The sequence below is a fragment of the Protopterus annectens genome, chromosome 16.part0, assembly GCF_019279795.1.
Source record: "Protopterus annectens isolate FY-2018-M chromosome 16.part0, PAN1.0, whole genome shotgun sequence".
Classification (NCBI taxonomy): Eukaryota; Metazoa; Chordata; order Ceratodontiformes; family Protopteridae; genus Protopterus; species Protopterus annectens.
The window spans coordinates 336,857,747-336,870,585 of NC_056750.1; the positions used below are offsets into that span (position 1 = coordinate 336,857,747).

At 40.7% G+C, this 12,839-nt stretch overlaps 1 protein-coding gene across 10 annotated transcripts in view; it reads left to right on the forward strand.

Moving 5' to 3' along the window:
* SH3GLB2 (SH3 domain containing GRB2 like, endophilin B2) overlaps positions 1–12,839 on the forward strand; it is a 1,772,316-nt gene that overhangs the window by 857,026 nt on the left and 902,451 nt on the right. The window lies entirely within an intron of this gene.

Sequence of the window (12,839 nt, forward strand, 5' to 3'; positions counted from 1 at the left end):
GTACAAACTTCTGTAGCTTAACAGCAAATAAAAGTAATCTGATGAAGAAAAAAAAAAAACGACCTCAGTGTCTAAGTTTATGTAGATGATGCACTATCTGAGCTGTGGAAATAAGGAAGAAATATTAAGGAATAAAGAAGTGTTTTCAGAGCTGCCTGACAAATATGCCTGATTAAAAACCATATTTAGACCAGTCCAGTAAAAATGGCTAACTTAAAACTTTACTGAAACCCAGCATCTCAAGGAAAAGCAGTACAAGAGGAAGAAAACAAGATGCTTAAAGTGGGACTAATAGATAGGTCAGGCAATGAGTGGAGCAACCCTAAAGTATTAATCACTGAATCTGATCGAACCAACGGGTTCTGTAATGATTTTAGTAAATTGAACAGCATCTCAAAACACAGTAGTTACCCGTTGCCTAAGGTAGAAGGACTTGCAAAGAAAGGTAGTACAAGAGGAAGAAGGCAAGATGCTTAAAGTATGAGTAATAGAAAGGTGAAACACTGAGTGGAACAACCGTATTCTATTAGTCTCTGAATCTGATTGAAACATCAGGTTCTGTAATGATTTTAGGAAATTGAGCTGCATCTCAAAATTCAAGTTACCCAATGCATAAGATAGATGAATTTATAGAAAGGTTGCAGAGGGCAAGCTTCCTGACTACACTAGATCTCACCAAGGGATGCTGGCAAATCCATCTAACAGCTGAAGCTAAAAAAAAAAAAAAATAGCTTTCCAATACTTGCACCAAGTCCTAAAGCCGCATTGCTAGTATGCCTACTTGGCTGACCAAACCATTCATTGTCAGCACTGGTTTAAATACCCAAGATACTTAATAGGAAGGCGGATTTCTGTAACCCAAAAAGCAAAGGAAGAAGCAATGAAATCCTGGCTTATAACCAGACACTACAAAACAAGTGAGGACATTCCTTGGATTAGTTGTATATATTATCATTGTATTCTACAATACCAGCATGTTCCCTTATAGGTATAACTAAGGGTTTGATGTCTGTAAAGGTAAAGTGGACAGTGAAAGCCAACACTGCTTTCATTCATTTAAAGGAAAACATATTGTGAACCTTTGTTAGCATCTCCTGATTTTAGCAAACCATGTGTAGTTCATACTGATGCATCAGGGTAGGAGGAGTGCAATCACAGTTTTAATGGGGGAGGAATACCTGTATGTTACCTATGTCTCACATGAAGCAGTGCAGAAGCCAAGCATTCTGCAGCTAAAAGAGGATATCTAGCTGTTAGAAGGGAATTCCGTTTAGCAATAGATCGTGTCCCCCACCTATTTTATTGCTACAGCAACAAAATGGTAAGAACACAGAAATGTACAAGTGGACTTTATCTTTGCAGCCATTCAAATTCAAAGATTTAGCATAGGCCAATCTTAACTTAGCACAATGTGGCTAGCCTATCCAAGGCACCCACCCCATTCAGTGAGCATGAATCCATGAGTTTCAAACTTGGGGAGGGGGGTTGCAGTTGTGGCATGGTAAATCACACCAAGTGGTTAACTACAAGTGATCTAGAAGTTTGTAAATAGAGATATACTGCTATCGTAATGAATTGTAATGAAATTGTTATAAATATAAAACTATTACATTAAGTAGAAATGTTTCTTCCCCATAGTCACCAAAGAAGAAATACTTGTAATCCAATCAAAGTAATCACAACCCGGAGTTAATGCTCGACAACACACAGCCAAAATTAAACAAATAAACGTACTGCTTACGAGCAAAACAATGAAGAGGTAGAGATTACAATAAGGCAGTCCCATACACAATGCTAGTAACAATCGTGAAAAAATAGTTGCTCAACGAAAATGAAACCAACTGATGTAAAAAGCAGGTTTATTGCAACGGAGGTGAGCGCTTTCGCTAAAATAGCTTCATCAGACCTTAGTACATATAAACTAACATACATAAGAGTTTAAATACTTAATGAACATAAAAAACGCGGGAATCACAATCAATCAACTTAAAGCCATATCACAATAAAACAGTTTCAAAAGCTATTAGGATGGAACACTGCAAAGCACTCCAATAGTTCATTTAGAAACATCTGTAAAAAGTGACATCACACACAAAGAAAACACACAAAAAATAACATATCATAATATCTGTTAAAATCACATATGGCACTTCAATCTTCTCATTTTCAAAAACAGTCTCAAAGGGACCTTGCCATTTAATCCAGGTGCTCTATCGGATCTAAATTTAATGATCCAATAGGTCTCCCTTGTTTCAGTGTATGTCTCGATGTCTCCCCCCCTATGATTCCTATGGACCAACTCTAAAACCATGACTAGCTCCAGCAGCAAGAACATGCTTGGCCAGAGCATTGAATGCATTACCCTTCCTAATGTGATATACATGCTCAAGAATCCTGTCTCTAAGACAGCGATTCGTTTTGCCAATATAGTATGCAGAACATGCTATACAGGAAGCCATATATACAACATCTTTAGTCATGCAATTGGCACTAGCACTAAAAACATGATTCATAAGCCCTAGCGGATGTATAAACACGGGGTCAGTCAAAATGAAAGAACAAAAATGACAATTGTTGCATGGTGCTGTGTGACGGGGACCCAAAGTATCATTCAATGGGGTGGTTCTAGGATAGCACAATAGATGTTTAAGGTTCTTCTTATTCTTATATACAAATCTGGGTTTGTCACCCACTATGTTCTTAATCTTAGGATCAACCTGCAAAATATGCCAATGTTTTAAAAAGATATCCTTGATCGAACCAACATCCTTGGTATAATACATAGGAAAAATGACAGATGGATCAGATCCACTAGCATTCAACCCAGTGTCAACTGCCATATACTGTTCATGAGCCCCTTCAGAAAAATATGGTTTAGCTGAATCTCCCCTATGATCAAAAACATCTACAAAACCAGATGTAAGATTATTGGAACTGTAGCCCCTAGCTGTCAATCTACCACTTAGGTCATCCAAACCAGATCTAAAGGCAGAATCAATGGGGGTGTATCTAGATACCCTCATGGTTTGCCCACTAACAATGTTCTTATATACATAGCCCGGATGCATGCTATGTCGATGCAACAATGCATTTCTGTGGCAGGGTTTACGGTATAATCCAGTATTGATCATTCCATTGGCCAACCTCTCAACATAAATATCCAAAAAAGGGATCCTTAGTTCAGATCTATCAACAGAAAATCGCAGGAAATCTGTTGATGAATTGATCTCTTGGATGAAAACATCTAGTTGGTTGGAAGTACCTGTCCACAAAAGGAACAGGTCATCAACGAAACGCCTATAAAAAGGGGCGTGTCTAACAAACCAAGCATTTTGAAACAAAAACGTGGTTTCCCATTCTGCCATAACGAGGTTGGCGTAGCTATTGGCACAAGGAGTGCCCATAGCTATGCCATCCCTCTGTAAATAAAGATGTTCCTGAAAGCAGAAAACATTGGACTCCAAAGTCACCTCAAGAAAACTCAGCAATAAATCTATATCCCTACTAGGTAAACTCCCAGATCTCCTAAGGTATGAACCAATCATATCAATGCCTACTGTATTGGGAATCACCGTAAAAAGGGATTGTACATCCATCGTCACGAAAATAAATTCATGGCTGGATGCATCAGATGCCATGAACCGATATAGATCCAAGAGGAACTGTTTGGTATCCTTAAGAATAAATTTATTATCATCTACAAATGGTCTTAGTTTGTTCTCGATGAAGATGGAGAGGGGTTCAGTCGACCAGCCTCTTCCAGCTACTATTGGCCTCATCGGTGGAAATACAGGATCCTTATGGATCTTAGGCAGGCCCTGAATGGTAGGTACCAATGGATGTAAAACTTGCAAAAACTCAAACAAGGTTCGATCAATAATATCACTGGCCGCTAGATCTTTAAGCATATGCAAAATCCTACGTGTAATATCCTCGACCTTATCTACTGAAATCGGTTCATAAAAACTCCTGTCATCCAGTAATCACATCATATCTCTACAATATCTAGCCGTATCAAGAACCACTATACCGCCCCCTTTATCAGCTGGGCGGATAGTGATATCATGATTATTACATAGCTCTTGTAGGGCCGTTCTCTGTTTATAGCTGAGATTATATCTACATCTGGGACGGGTCTCGTGACGTCCCTGTAAAGTATACAGATCATCCTCAACGAGTTTACTATAGGCAGCCACCAACGGGTGGATTAATGGAGTATAGACACTGGGTCTCTTGAACGGATGGCGCATGGTCTGACTTGTCTCGTTAAACTCAATCCTTAACGATAGACTCCTTATGAATAACTTAAAATCTCTAAGGGTCTCCTCTGTTCTACTAAAGGTAGTAGGTATAAAAGTAAGTCCTTTAGATAGGACCTGTAGTTGATCCAAACTTAACACATGAGTGGACAAGTTGAAGACTAAGTCTTCCTGCCCCCCTCCCACATTTTCTTGATAGTGCGGTTCTGTCCTCTGTCGGTGGACAGTTTCCGTTTCTGTCGCCCTCGACTGAGAGAGCGCGTTCTGCCTTCCCTCGACATCAGTCTGATAGGGAAAGGATGCTGACTGTCGAAAACCTGTCTCACACCCACAGGTGATATGCCTAGACCCTGTGCAGCAGTTGTATCAATACTAGCATCACCCAAGGCAGTCCTAGTATTATGTGTTTTCCTCCTAACAACCGGTCCAGAGTTAAAATCTGATTGTATCTTATCAATGGCAGGATCAGCAGAAACTTGTGTCAGTGGAGCAATGACCCTACCCCTGTCAACCACAGCATCGGAGACAGTAGCACCGTCGACAGTGCTGTCAGTGGGAGCAACCTCACCAGAAACAGTGGTGGTAATACTCTCAAACTGATGTGCAACATCGGGGGCTGAATCCAATGCAGGGTTAGCGTTACTCCCATTCACACATAACATGGTATTATGCTGTCCATTCAATCTATTAGCATCGGAAACATAGGGGGGAAGACATCGAGACATACACTGAAACAAGGGAGACCTATTGGATCATTAAATTTTAGATCCGATAGAGCACCTGGATTAAATGGCAAGGTCCCTTTGAGACCGTTTTTGAAAATGAGAAGATTGAAGTGCCATATGTGATTTTAACAGATATTATGATATGTTATTTTTTGTGTGTTTTCTTTGTGTGTGATGTCACTTTTTACAGATGTTTCTAAATGAACTATTGGAGTGCTTTGCAGTGTTCCATCCTAATAGCTTTTGAAACTGTTTTATTGTGATATGGCTTTAAGTTGATTGATTGTGATTCCCGTGTTTTTTATGTTCATTAAGTATTTAAACTCTTATGTATGTTAGTTTATATGTACTAAGGTCTGATGAAGCTATTTTAGCGAAAGCGCTCACCTCCATTGAAATAAACCTGCTTTTTACATCAGTTGGTTTCATTTTCGTTGAGCAACTATTTTTTCACGATTGTTACTAGCATTGTGTATGGGACTGCCTTATTGTAATCTCTACCTCCTCAATGTTTTGCTCGTAAGCAGTACGTTTATTTGTTAAAGAAGAAATACTTGTTTTATCTGTGAATAGTCTCACTACAGAACAGTTCATAGGCTCATAGGAGAACTAGGCTGTCAACCTGGAGGTCATTTTAAGCCTAGCCATTTCATCCCGATGTAATACCATAGAAATGCTTGTCAGTACCCAAGATTGCATTTACTGATGACTTCCCATGTCTAGGAGGGTTGTGGGTGCTATCCCTGGTAAGAATTTGTAGTGCCCCTTTCACTCTTCCAGGTTCCTCTTGAACAGTGTCATAGAGGTTCTCTGTTTCACAAGAATTGGTAGCCTGTTCCAATGGTGCAGCAGTTGCTGGGAGATAAATCTGTCCATCCAGCATGTCCAATTTAAGTCGCAGGCCATATTTAGGTCCCTGGAGCGGGTAGTCCCTATTCCTGTTTGATTTATGGATATGCAGCAAGTTCATTAGGTTTGTGTCTTGGATTGCTCTCAACTAAGAAGTCTATATGATATGGAGTATAGTGACAGGGATTTTAGATGGTCTGTGTTAGGCACATGCTGGAGTCCCTTGATCTTCTTTGTTAGAAACCTCTGAGGTCTCTCCAGTTGCTGCAATTGTTTTGCACAGTACATGTCGAACAGGCCGTATACTCAATTATGGGCCGGATAAGTGCTGGGAATAGAGGGGTTATAACCTCTTTTGCTCTTGAGGTGATGGCTTTACTAATTACGTGTGCTGCGTAGAAAGCTTTCCTTACTACAGTAGACATATGGTGGCCAAAGTTAAAGTTGTAGTCAACTTGTGATCCCAGGTCCTTTACCACATTGTGGGTACTTAGTTAGGGTATTGTTGTTGATTTGATAGTGTGAAGGGACATTTTGCCGAAGGGAATGATGATGCATTTGTCTGCATTCAGTTTGAGGCTGTGACTAATACACCAGTCATTGGTATGCGTGAGACCCTGCTGGAGTATACTGACATAATTTGGGGATTCAATGATTGCACCTAGTTTGCAGTCGTCTGCAAACTTTGTCAGCCATAACCCCTTAGTTTTGACCTGAACTTCTGAGAAGTATACAGTATGGGGCCCAGCACTGACCCCTGTGGCTCCCTGCTGGTAACAGGTCTGCTGTTTGATGTGGAGTCACCCACTTTGATAGTGTGTGTCCGGTTTGTGAGCCAGTTGGCGATCCATCTTACAACAAAGGGTTTGCATTCAGTTTGCTAAGTGTATCGGTAAATCCCTGAATATGGGATTGTGTCGAAAGCATTTGCCAAGTTGAGGTATGCTGCGTGTACCTATTTGCCCTCAATGGCCCTGGTCACATTTTCAAAGAAATCCACCACATTTAAAAGGCAATATCTGCCATTGATGAAGCCAAATTGGATAGGATCCAGGGTTTGGAGGTCACCTGTGTCTTTATTTATGAGGTCCGTAATGATGCTTTCCATGGCCTTACAGGTGAGGCTGGTCAGGCTTCTGGATCGTAGTTCCCCAGGTCTGTTGCTAGGCCACGTTTGAGGAAGGGAATAACTGTTGCTGTTCTCCATTCCGCAGCAGCAAAGCCCGTGGTTAGACTATAATTGAAAAAGGTATGATGTTAGTTCATGTTTTAGCCTGCTTAGAAGATGGCCAGGGACGCCATCTGGTCCCATAGAGGCTGTGTTTTTGCCTTGGACAAGGCTTTGAGGACCTGCTGTTCAGATATGTAGGGTGGGGGGGGGGGGTCTGGGGGAAGGTGTTAAGTTAGGAGGGAATAAGGGAGTGAATTTTTTGCCAAACCTATCTGCTAGCAGGTTTACCATCTCTGTGGGGTCAGTGTGTGTGATATTGTTGGCCACTAGTTCTGCACATATTTGGGCACTAACTTTTAGGCTATGTACTTGGCTAAGTTTCTCTCAAAGGAGCCCTTGGATTTAACAAGTTGTCTTATTTGCCTGTTGAGGCTGAGGAGGGTGCTTTTCTATTGTTAGGGCCTTGCCTTTGTTGTCTTGGACAGCAACTTTTTGCATTTATTTTAAAGTTTGTTGGTGCTGAATAATCCACCATGGCAGCTTGTTACTTGGGGCTCTGGCTTTGATTCTTTCTGGCACAGCCAAGTTTATACACTTATGCAGGTGATTGTATAGGGCTTTAGGGTAAGCTTTGCAGTAGTTACCACTTCCAGCTTGGGGTGGGGCTCAGAATGCATTTATACCTTCACCTAGGAGGGTATAGTTTGCCTTGGTGAAGTTTTTTAATCTGATTTCACCCTTTCTAAGTTCTGTTATTAGTGCCAGTTTGAAAGTGATTGATTTGTGGTCAGTTTTAACTAATGAGTGTCTGAAGTTGCAGCAGTGCATCTGTTTGACATGTTGGTGAGGACCAGATCTAGAATGTTTGTTCCTCTTGTCGGGGTATAGACAATTTTTTCCAGGACATTTAAATTAACAAAGTCAAGGATCTTTTGCACTACCAAGTTAGGGCTACCATAGATTTCCCAGTTGATGGTGGAATAATTGAAATCTCCTGTAACCAGTGTGTTTGATAAAATGTGGATTGTCTCCAGTTTTGTCAGATAGACATAGTAGGCATTGTGACCCATGAAGGGGGATCTTACCCACTGTAACCTGGAATTAGAGTAACTCCATGGAATTGTCCAGTCTACCTAGACGGGAGATAATTTATCTCTAATATAGATTGAAACACTGCCTCCTTTGGTTTTTCACACATTCATTTTGCAGTCTAAAGGTGTGGAAGGCATTGTAGCCTTGCAAGTCAGTGGTACTCCCAGGTCTTGAACCAGGTTTCTGTGACTACAAAAACATGTACATCTTCTAGTGGTAGAAGTGCTTCCAGAGAGTGTAGTTTTTGGTTTAAGCTGTTAGCATTTAGCAGCATGACCTTTATTTTGTTCTGATTTGTTAATTTCATGTCAGTAATGTTGTTTTAGAGACCTTGCCCAAAAAAGGCACTATGGGGGAGGCAAGAGTCTTTGCCAGCAGCAGAAAGCCTTGAGATGTCAGGTGCAAACTGTCTGTGGCAAAGCAGCGAGGTTTATTGACCATAGCTTCCCAGACTGACAGGAACTGGATCCCATTTGCATGACATCAAAAACTAAACCAATTATTGAACTCGATCATTTTTTTGTTTATACTCTGGCTTCATTCTAAGTGAGGGTTGTATGCTGCTCAAGGCTAGGAACATACCTGCCTGTGACACATACTCAGCTCAACCATGTGTTTCTTCATATAGTCTAGTGAGATACGTCTCAGATCATTCACACCAACATGAACTATGACAGAGTCATAATGGTACTTGTTGCTGAGAGACCTGAATGCATGTGTGATCTGATGAATCAGACAGCTGGTCGTGACTTTGTTTGTCCAGCCTGGTGAGTGGGACAGCTGTGTGTCTCACCACTGAGTCTCCAATGGCATTGAAGAAAATTTGATTTTTGAGTGTTACGCCTTACAGTCTTGCTGGGTGAGACACTGGTGTTGCTGGGTGTCATGAGTGCTGTGGGGACTGTGTTAGTTGTAGCAGTCTTGTGTTTCAGAGGGCTCTGGTTTTTCAGTAAGTTTTTTCAGAGAACCTCCACGTATGTAGGTTTTCGTGTTTGATGCATACTATCTGTATGAGTAATGGTACTATGTGCATAAGTTGTGGTGGGTGAGTTGACAACATTTTCCATGTTACTGTTTTGAGTGAGAGAGCATGAATTCAAGATTCTTGTAGATGCATGTCTCCTACTCTGTACTAGAGTGAGTTATTAATAGAGGGCTGTCTGTGTACATGAGGCAATTACAACATTGCCTCAACAGACACAAGTCAACAAGTGTGTCAGGAGAAACAAGGTTAGTCCAACTGTCCATAATGGTAGGTTGAAGACTGTTGTCACTAAGGGTGGCTTTCTAGAATATATCATGGAGGAGCTCAGTGTATGTATATTTCTGTCTATATTTCAGGGAAAAATTGTTGCATTTAAATGTCCGGCTTTAGTACATATTTACACAGCAGTGCACAGTGCTGCGCAAAGTGCAAACAAGTAGAAACCTGCTCAAATGCAGTGTCTAAATACCAGAAGTTAAAAACTTGGAAAAAAAATTAAAAAATAAAGATTCAAAAGGACCAATAAGGATGCTTATTCCAAGCCCTAGACGGCCGCCCTTTACCAGCCAGGTCACAGTCAGCACAATCCTCTCACTAAAGTGCACACACCACTACAAACAGACCCAGATGCAGCAAGCCTGTATCTGGACTGTGCTACAGCTACTAGCTACCCTAGTTTCAGCGGGAAACACTAGAGAATTGTTTAACACAGCAGAAAAGTAGCAGAGAGACGCAAACTCATTTAAAACAGCAGGAAATCTGCAAGGAGGCTCTAAAAGAATGTTTTAAACGGCTAACATATCAGTTATTTAAATACTGTTTGGCTGTAAAACCAGAACAAGCAGAACAGATAGCTTTAAAACAGTGAAAAATACCAGTAAATACTTAAACAGTGAAAATAGCAAAAAGAGCTTTGTAAACAGTGACAACAGCAATAAAATTCGATTTAACAGGCACAGTAATGCATACAGCTGCAGTACAGCAGTGTAGTTTAATACACAGTAAATAAAGGGTCTATATTAGATCAGTGAATGCTTAAACAAGCGAACGCTGATTGATCGACCCTATTTTAGCGAATGTTCAAAATATCGAAGCAACAGAAACCTGAATTTGTCCGTTTCTGTTGCTTTGGTAGTTTCAGTGCTGTGGTGGAAAGTTACGGGTCGGATTCAGGTAAGTGTGCGATTGTGTGGATGTGAGTGTTAGGGTGGGTTAGGTGAGTTAGGGTTAGGGCTCGGGTTAGGTATGTGTGCGTTTGTGTGGACGTGAGGGTTAGGGCGGGTTTAGGTGAGTTAGGGTTAGGGAGCGGGTGACGTGAGTGTGCGATAGTGATGGACCTTAGGGTTAGGGTTTGGGTTAAGGTAAGTGGATAGTTAGTGGTGTGTGCATAGTTTAATGTAGGGTTAGGTGTCAGATTTTAGGTGTATGTGTGTGGATTTCTGTTTCTTTGGTGTGCTTATGTTGTGTGCATGTGTTTTGGATCAGCAATTTTTTTTCCCTAGGAAAGAAATCGCTGATCTGACAGTTAAAGATTGTAAGCTTTTGTTTACATGAGGTCGATCAATCAGCGTTCGCTTTTTTAAGCGTTCACTGATCTAATATAGACCCTAAATAAATACAGTATAAAAAGTACGTGGCAGGCAATAAAAAACTGCGGTAACTAGTATAAGTAAGCACAAATCAGGCAATTTATGTTTTTTGGAAGTTCAGGAAATCTCTAGTCATCTGGTTTCTCAGCTCCGAGTTGTAGCTGCACTCAGTTCAGCTCGGTACAATTAAGCAGAAACCTGCTCAAATGCAGGGCGTAAATACCAGAAGCTACAAACTTGAAAACCAACTTTAAAAAGATTCAAAAGGACTAATGAGGATGCATATTCCAAGCCCTAGACTGGCCTCCCTTTACCAGACAAGTCCCAATCAGCACAATCCTCTCACTGAAGTGCAGATAGGCCCTTTCCATTCCAAGATGGCCTGGAAAACATGCTCAGAGCAAGCAAGCCACTACAAACAGATCCAGATGCAGCAAGCCTGCATCTGGTCTGTGCTACAGCTACTAGCTGCCCTAGTTTCAGTGAGAAATACTATGTTTAACGCAGCAGAAAAATAGTAGTGAGACACTAAAAAATGTTTAAAACAGCAGAAAATCAGCAAGGAGGCGAATGTTTTAAACAGCTAACAGACTAGTTATTTAAACACTTCTTGGTGGGAGAACCAAAAGAAGCAGAATAGATAGCTTTAAAACAGCAGATACTTATATCTAGATGTCTATAAATTATCCATGTAACTTGATTTTATAAAGAAAAAAGAAAGAAAGTTTTGTCATGAGTATCTTAAATATATCTGCTGGAGCTTTTCTTCTCTGGCCTGTACTGAAAATGGGTTTTGCCCAGTTGGACTTTTCAAGTAAACAAATGCAAAATAAGTAAAAATAGTGAGCATGTTTCTTGAAGAGTATAGAGAAGCTTTGCAGTGTTGACCAGAGCAGGTTTACTTAATGAAACAATTAAAAGCTGTATAAAAGGACGGCTGAAGAAAGCCCATGGGTATGGTTTCCCAAACTGATGACCAGATCAGTGGCTCTGAAAAGAAGACAGCAGAAATGAATGAACACCTGAAGGAATACTCCAGGAGGAAGCTGCAGATTATTCTCATTATAAGAATATGTAAGAGGGAACTGCTGAGAGGTTGTGGGAGATTGAGACAGAAAGAGATGTGCATGAGCACCCCCCCCCCCCCCACACACACACACACACACACACAGGAGTCTGTACCCTAACTATAGGAGACTGCATTGAAGATGCTTGAGATGAACCGTTTGTTAAGCCATAAGGGTTTTATTTTGGAAAGAACCTGTAGTTTATTTGTTTTTGTATAATATATGATGCTGTTTCGAAGGCTGGTGTTATCTATTCCCTTTCACAGTCCGCAAACATTACATATATATATATAAGTACATGTGTGCGAGAGCAAGTGCACACACACACACACACACACACACACACACATATGTGTGTAGGGTGTGTATATGTGCACATTATGTGTGTGTGCGTGAGTGTAAAATCTATTTATTTCCATTTGTTTACCTGGTAGGATAGCTGGCAACTGACTGTTTTCAACACAACCAGGAACTAATAACAGTACAAGACATAAAATCAAAATCACTTTCATTGCATATTGTCTAATGCACACACACACACACACACACACACACACACACACACACACACACACACACACACACACACACACACACACTCGCAGATATACAGTGCATGCATATGCCAAGTATGTAAGATAGATATCTGTCTTGATGATGTTTTGTATTGTAAATGTGAAACCTGACTGGAATGCTGTGATTGTATACCACTCTTATATTTTAACATAAACTTTTGGTACTGTGACTCACCTATGGTGATGGTCATATATGGCCAGCTCTTATCCTTTTTTTCTGTTTGTTCTTTTCCAGTCTTTCATTGTCAACTGTCAGTCCCTCCTCCATTGAATCTTTTGAGTCATTCATTCTCAAAGTACTAGTCCCCAGTTCACACTGAGTTAGAGCCAGCTGGAAGATGCCATCATCCAGACAGTCGTGGAAGAATTTGTGCCTCAAGATGTTGAACTGAGGCCCCATCTGCCTAAGTTGGATGTAGCTCAGGTGGCTGTAAAAGATCCCACGGCACCTATAGAAATGAGTAGACAAAATTCTCCAATGCCCTAGCTAAATTTCCCCTAATTATATAAATACCACCTTGGATCTT